General features: G+C 41.3%; 1 pseudogene; it reads right to left on the bottom strand.

Moving 5' to 3' along the window:
- Positions 1 to 389: 389 nt before the first annotated feature.
- Positions 390 to 6,995, bottom strand: LOC139379392 (gastrula zinc finger protein XlCGF57.1-like; annotated as a pseudogene).
- Between the last annotated feature and the right edge of the window lie 1,224 nt (positions 6,996 to 8,219).

Genomic DNA, 8,219 nt, shown 5'->3' with positions numbered 1-8,219 from the left:
TACAGACAGATGTAAGAGGACGACACTCTTCTTTTTAACCTAAAATGAAGAAAATCAGACCAAAATTGTACTCTCCTGCAGCTTATGTTATCATATAGATAAGCAGCATTAGGTCAAAATGGATGAGAAACAGTTTATAGCATTTTATGGAAAGTTCCTTTTTAAAAAAAATATTATGTACAAATAACATCAGTCAGACCATTTTCTCATCGCCCTGAGAGAAATTCCAAAACAAACTAAGAGGAATTCCTGTTTCTAATGCCGTGAAAACATCAACAGACTTTGAACAGCAGGTCTGTGTGTTTCCTAAAATACTCTGTTCATCATTAATTCCCCCCCCCCCCCCCCCACGAGTGATGTCCACATCCTACCCTTTAATTTCCTTCTTCTTACATAATATCTATTTGTCATAATTGAATTGCCTCTATCAATTTTCCTCCAGTTTTATTCCTTTGTGGATTGTTTTCACATGTGTCAGCAGGCTAGACTTTTGAGTGAAGCTTTTCCCACAGTCACCACAGCTAAATGGTTTCTCTCCTGTGTGAGTCAATTTATGCATGTTTAGGTGTTGCTTCAGATTGAAGCTCTTCCCACAGTCACAACAGCTAAACGGTTTCTCTCCTGTGTGAGTGAGTTTATGCTTTCTTAGGTTCCCCTTCAAATTGAAACTTTTCCCACAGTCACCACAACTGAATGGTTTATCTCCTGTGTGAGTCAGTTTATGCTTCCTTAGGTTCCCCTTCAAATTGAAGCTTTTCCCACAGTCACCACAGCTAAACGGCTTCTCTCCTGTGTGAGTACGTATATGTTCAGATAGGGTCCACTTCTGATGGAAGCCTTTCCCACAGTCACTACAGGTAAATCGTTTCTCTCCCGTGTGAGTAAATATATGCTTCTTAAGGGAACCCTTCTGACTAAAGCCTTTTCCACAGACACCACAGCTAAATGGTTTCTTTCCGGTCAGTATATCTATGGTTAAGTGTTCCTTGAGATTGAAGCTCTTCCCAGAGTCATCCCAGCTACAGCTAAATGGTTTCTCGTCTGTGTGAATCATCGTGTGTTTGGAAAGATCTCCTTTCACTTTGAAGGTCTCGCCACAAACAGGACAGGTGTAGGGTTTCCCACCATGACAGAGTCGGACATGTGCCTCCAGTTTACAGGTGGAGCTGTAGTTTGTTTTGCAGAAGCGGCATTCACTGGGTCTCTTCTCGGGGAGAGTAACATGCCTCTGCAGGTCAGCTTTCTGAGCAAATGTTTCACCACAGTCACAGCAGCGGTGAGTTATTCTAGACATGGTGGTGGGTTTGGAACATTGTTCCCCCAATGGTGGGCTAATGTCAAGTCCTACTGGGTTGCGGCTTACAATTGAGAAATAGCTGGAGTCATTGTTTTGATTATATGGAGGGTCACAGGGATTCTCGAGACCCTTTAGGTGGGTCACAGTGCCAAAAGGTTTAGAATCCACTAGTTTAGAGTCACTGTCTCTGTTCTCCACAGTCTGGGTTTGGGGAAGAGTCAAGGACCAAAGTGGGTCTTCCTGATCCCATTCACTTTTCACACAGAAAGGAGTGAATTTAAACTCTATGATATCAGCCTCCAGCCTTTGAAGCTGCTCTTCCTCATGACTGGTGCCGAGTTCCTCCTGTTCCTCTTTAATCTGTGTGTGCCCTGGGTCCTCCTGCCCCAGACTGGGGCTCCACTCCTGCTCACAGTGCTGCTGCTCAGGGGGAGCCTCTTCTTCTGAAACTATGGGAGAGAGCTGCAGGGAGTCTGGAAGGAAGAAGAGGAGCAGAGGTTTGCTATATACCACATAATTAAATCGAACACCTGAATCATACAGTCATCAGCCTTTAGACATGCCTGAGTACACCTAGCTACACTAAACATTCAGAAGTAGTATGGTCTTATTTCATTTTACCATTATTTTATCAGGTAAGTTGACTGAGAACACATTCTCATTCACAGTAATGAGCTGGGGAATAGTTACAGGGGAGAGGAGGAGGATGAATGAGCCAAATGTAAGCTGGGGATGATTAGGTGACCGTGATGGTATGAGGGACAGCTTGGGAATTTAGCCAGGACACTTATCTTACGATAAGTGCCATGGGATCTTTAGTGACCACAGAGAGTCAGGACACCCGTCAGGACACCCACCCGAAGGACAGCACTCTACACAGGGCACAATCACTGCCCTGGGGCATTGGGATATTTTTTAGACCTGAGGAAAGAGTGCCTCTATGTGGTAGATAAGGTGCTAACTGAGCAAAATAAAAGTTATCTGAACACAAGTGTGACGTGTAGAGTATTTTTTTATGTTTTGGTCAAATATCACGACTAAGTTCAGCATATTGGTTATGAAATTGGACATTTGAAACTAGGGTTTTGATACTGGGCAATACATCGAAAATCCACAACCACAGCAAGCAGAAACAGTACTTTTAAGAAAATTTTTCATCAACAGGGACTAACTTAATCAGGTAAAAACTGTAGAACGAGCCCCAAAAAGTGCTATGATTTATTGATTTTTATGATATTAGTTAATCATGAAAATGCGTTTGGCCTGCCTAGCTAATTGGCAGTGTTGGGGAGTAGTGAACTACATGTAGGACCAATGCAACTGTTTTTAAATCAATATCAAATCATTTCTGGGTAACAATTAGGCACCTTACTGTAATAGTTTCCCATTAAAATGGCAAAAAAATTGCTCTTAAGCAAGAATTTGGCTAGGACTGTCTGGGAGTGGTCTGAATGGGGAGGGGGAAACTTAAAACTAGCTGTTATAGGCAGAGAGGTTTGGAACTGTCTTTATTATTGGTATATCAACCAATTTACCGCTTGGTGATGTCACCAGGCAAGCCAAAACTCCCACCCATGCAAACAGGCTGATTAGAAGATCCTGTGTAGATTGCATTTTCAACCAGCAAGTATCAGGAATTCAGCTATTACAGTCACAAACTGTTGCTGACAGGTGTATTACATTGAGCACGAATCCATGCAATCTCCATAGACAAACATTGGCAGTAGCATGGGCTGAATGAAGAACTCAGTGACTTTCAAATTGGCACTATGATAGGATACCACCTTTCCAACATGTCAGTATGTCAAATGTTTTGCCCTGCTAGAGCTACCCCGGTCAACTGTAAGTGCTGTTATTGTGAAATGGAAACGTCTAGGAACAACAACGGCTCAGCAGTGAAGTGGTAGGCCACACAAGCTCACAGAATGGGAGCGTCAAGTGTTGAAGTGTGCAGCACGTAAACATCGTCTTTCCTCGATTTCAACACTCACTACCAACTTCCAAACTGCCTCTGGAAGCAACGTCAGCACAATAACTGTTCTTTCGGGAGCTCGCCGCCATTGGACTCTGTAGCAATGGAAACGCATTCTCTGGAGTGATGAATCACGCTTCACCATCTGGCAGTCCGAAGGAAAAATCTGTGTTTGGCAGATGCCACGAGAACACTACCTGCCCCAATGTATTGTGCCAACTGTACAGTTTGGTGGAAGAGGAATAATGGTCTGGGGATGTTTTTCATGATTCGGGCTAGGCCCCATAGAAATATTAAAGCTACAGAATCTAAATGATTCTGTGCTTCCAACTTTGTGGCAACAGTTTGGGGAAGGCCCTTTCCTGTTTCAGCATGACAATGCCCCCGTGCACAAAGCGAGGTCCATACAAAAATGGTTTGTTGAGATCAGTGTGGAAGAACTTGACTGGCCTGCATAGAGCCCTGACCTCAACCCCATAGAACACCTTAAGGATGAATTGGAACACCAGCTGCGAGCCAGGCCTAATCGTCCAAAATCAGTGCCCAACCTTACTAAAGCTTTTGGGGCTGCATGGAGGTCCCCCGCAGCAATGTTCCAACATCTAGTGGAAAGCCTTTTCGAAAGAGTGAAGGCTGTTATAGCAGCAAAGGGGGAACCAACTCCATATTAATGCCCATGGTTGGAATGATATGTTCAATGAGCAGGTGTCCACATACTTTTGGTCATATAGTTTAGTTTCTTAACAAAGAGCTATTCCTTGATTTATGCTAGGACTGTCTGGGAATGTTCTGAGTGGGGAATGGGAAATCTGAAAACTAGCTTTTTAAAGTTGCAAAGAGACAGAATCACTAGATCACATATTCTGGTATTGAACCTATGTAGCTTGTTTCTGGTCACAGGTTCAGGAATGGCAGAAAAATCACTCCATTCACCTAAAACTAACCCTACAAATAGCACAGTTGGGAGATTTGGAAAACCATAGTCAATAAACAAAATAATGCTTAGCAAAAATATAAATCTTTGACTTACAATCTGTAGATACTATGCAATTAGAAAGGCTCAAAATGTATGGCACATGGAAATCATAAGTGGGTGGTGTACAGAAATAGGTGGGGTTGGCTGAGGGTAGCTAAGGGGTAGGATTAAAAGCTCATGATTTATAATAGTTCTGACTGAAAACACTATTTCACATTTACCTGATATGTTTAAGTACAATCTATCCAGATGTCAGAGCTGGGCTCAATTCAAATAAAAGGCAGTCAATTCAGGTCATTTTTCTTTAAAATTCTGAAATGTAAATAGTTTGGAAAGAAATAGCTTCTACTTGTCAGTTCATTGAGAATTCATTGGAAATAAATGAACATTTTACAATTATTGAATTGTAATTTTAGTTTACTTTCTGAATTGACTGCCTTCTATTTGAATCGAGCCCTACCCTGATATATCAAATAACTATATTAAAAAAGAAGAAAAAAGTGGCACGTATGTAAAATGTGTGTAGAGTTTTGTCTTCCGATTACAAAAATGGGCAACAAAACAAAAAAGCTGTTATTGGCAGAGAAGTTTGGAACTCTTTCTTATTGGTCTATTAACTCCTTTACCGCCTGGTGATGTCACCAGGCAGGCCAAAACTCCATCCCACCAAAACGGGATGAAATGGCTCTTTTCAAACAGCTCTTACACCGAAAGGGCATCATCATAATTTTATCATAAAAAATATAAAACACAGGAAATCACTTTTTTGACTGCACTGAGGTGTAAGTGAACAATATTTTGTTAAGGATGGGTTTCATGTCGCTTAACTTCCTTCAGTGTGAAGTACCTTCAAAGTATACCTATTTAAGTGTACCTATTAAGCCCACCAGAATCGAAGTTTAGACATTTCTAACATTTACTGCCCTAAATTTTGTAGGAGTAGATATAAAATGACAGATTTATCTCTTGTGAAGTTCTATGACTTTATTTAAAGTCATTATAAATTATTATATTATAAAAAATTATAGGTGTTCCAAATAAGCCAACCTCTTAAAAAAATATATTTTAATTCATTTACAAATGTTCAAAACTTAAACTGACATTTATTATGTAAAATGACTTACTTGTCAAAAATATAAACACAACATGTATAGTGATGGTCCCATGATTCATGAGCTGAAATATAAACAACCCCAGAAATGTTCCCATACGCACAAAAAGCTTATTTCTAGCAATTTGTTTTGCACAAATTTCTTTACATCACTGCTAGTGAGCCTTTCTCTTTTGCCAAGATAACCCATCCACCTGACAGGTGTGGCATATCAAGAAGCTGAATAAACAGCATGATTATTACACAGGTGTACCTTGTGCTGGGGACAATAAAAGGACACTCTAAAATGTGCAGTTTTGTCACAAAACACAATGCCACAGATGCCTCAAGATTTGAGGGAGTGGCATGCTGACTACAGGAATGTCCACCAGAGCTGTTACCAGATCATTTTATGTTCATTTCTCTACCATAAGACGACTCCAACGTCATTTTAGAGAATTTGGCAATAGGTCCAACCAGCCTCACAACTGCAGACCATGTGTAACCACACCAGCCCAGGACCTCCACATCCAGCTTCTTCACCTGAGGGATCATCTGAGACTAGCCACCCGGACAGCTGATGAAACTGTGGGTTTGCGCAACCAATAATTTCTGCACAAACTGTCAGAAACCGCCTCAGGGAAGCTCATCTGCTTGCTCGTTGTCCTCGCCAGGGTCTTGACCTGACTGCAGTTCGCCATCATAACAGACTTCACTGTGTATGTTGTTGTGTGGGTGAGCGGTTTGCTGATGTAAACGTTGTGAATAGAGTGCCCCATGGTGGCGGTGGGGTTATGATTTGGGCAGGCATAACCTGCTGACAATGAACACAATTCCATTGTATCAATGGCAATTTGAATGCAGAGATACTGTGAGGAGATCCTGAGGCCCATGACTGTGCCATTCATCCGCTGCCATCACCTCATGTTTCAGCATGATAATGCACGGCCCCATGTTGCAAGGATCTGAACATAAATTCCTGGAAGCTAAAAATGTCCCATGGCCTGCATACTCACCAGACTTGCCACCCAATTGAGCACGTTTATAATGCTCTGTATTGACCTGTACGACAGCGTGTTCCAGTTCTCGCAAATATTAAGCAACTTCGCACAGCCATTGTAGTGGAGTGGGACAACATTCCACAGGTCACAATCAACAGCCTGATCAACTCCTTGCGAAGGAGATATGTCGCGCTACATGAGACAAATGGTGGTCAAACCAGATACTGACTGGTTTTCTGATCCACGCCCCGACCCTTTTTTAAGGTATCTGTGACAAACAGATGCATATCTGTATTCCCAGTAATGTGGAATCCATAGATTTTGGCCAAATTAATTTATTTCAATTGACTGATTTCCTTATATAAACTGTAACATGTTGCGTTTATATTTGTGTTCAGTAAACATACGAACCTATACATGTTATCTTTGGTGTGATACACAGCAGTCTCCGTAGCCGATCATTCTCCTCCTGGTACCCCACTACCGTTTCCTCAACTGCCCCGAAAATCTCCACAGCAGCAGCCGTTAAACGCTCATTCAAAAACACACGCAAGAACTCTAGTTTAGACATTTTCTATCAAATTAGTTTTGCGTTGCAAATTCAACTGAGTCAGTTGGTATTTCTTTAGTCAACAGAATGAATGTTCAAAATCAAAACAAATTCGTCTCCAATCCTACTTCCGTGTTCTACTCCAGGAATTTTAGACGATTCCTTGGTTCTAGCTAGCGAGTGGCAAGCTCAGAAACACAACAGCCCCGCCAGCTGGTTGGGGGTTTACTACTGTGCAAGGCAGCCAGTCCACAGACTAGTAAAGTGAAACGATGCCTACCTTTAAAAAATAAAAAACATTAGATAAACAGTGGTTATCATAAGTATAGGATGATCTGGGAGAATAATTTATTTCTCAGGAGTCGATTGTATATCAATACTCAATATCATGAATTAGCAGAATTAGTTCAAAATTAATGAAAAATCGTTTTTGACAAATGGACGGAGATCTTTTTTGGAAAGTATATATTTAATGTATCAACAATAACCCCAGTCTGACCATTCATTCTCCAGAGATAAATGGTTTCTCTCCTGTGTGAGTTGCTTTGTGCTTCCTTAGGTAACCTTTGAGACTGAAGCTTTTCCCACAGTCGCCACAACTGAATAATTTATCTCCTGTGTGAGTCAGTTTGTGCACAGTTTTGGTCTTTAGGGTCTGCCTTAGCCCAAGAATGTAGTCTTAAGCAGTGTAGATGAGCCTACCGTTACTCCCTAAGGTCCATATATGACCTTATATGTTCATTTTCAAAAGTAGACAGGCTCTAGCAGCCAAAACAGACAAATACTCCATCTAAATGTGAATCGATTCTCAATTGCAATATAGTTCTAGAAACTTTCATATCACATAAAAATAATTTCACAACAGCAAAAGATGCACTTAAAAAAATGTGTTTCATTGTCACATACACCGGATAGGTGCAGTAAATTGAATTGTTTTACATGGTCAGCCATAGTAGTAAGGCGCCCCTGGAGCAAATTAGTGTTAAGTGCCTCGCTCAAGGGCACAGACAGATTTTTCACCATGTCGACTTGGGTATTCAAACCAGCAACTTTTAGGTTACTGGCCCAACGCACTAACCGCTAGGCTACCTGCCGCCCTGTACACTGTTTTATCCGGCTTTATCACAGTTGCAACCCGACAGTATTTTTAGGTTACAACATGTTTCTGGTGGCTTTCTTCCATTGCAGAGGTGTTCAGAGGATGCTAGATAGAGGCGACCACCTGTGGAAATTAGCTGTCTTCCTTAAACACATACTATAACATGGAGATATGGCAGTGTGGAAATACTTTATTTTTTATTTAACTAGGCAAGACAGTTAAGAACAAATTCTT

Source organism: Oncorhynchus clarkii, chromosome 21 (assembly GCF_045791955.1).
Source record: "Oncorhynchus clarkii lewisi isolate Uvic-CL-2024 chromosome 21, UVic_Ocla_1.0, whole genome shotgun sequence".
In the NCBI taxonomy this organism is placed as follows: Eukaryota; Metazoa; Chordata; class Actinopteri; order Salmoniformes; family Salmonidae; genus Oncorhynchus; species Oncorhynchus clarkii.
This window is presented reverse-complemented; position numbering and strand designations above follow the sequence as displayed.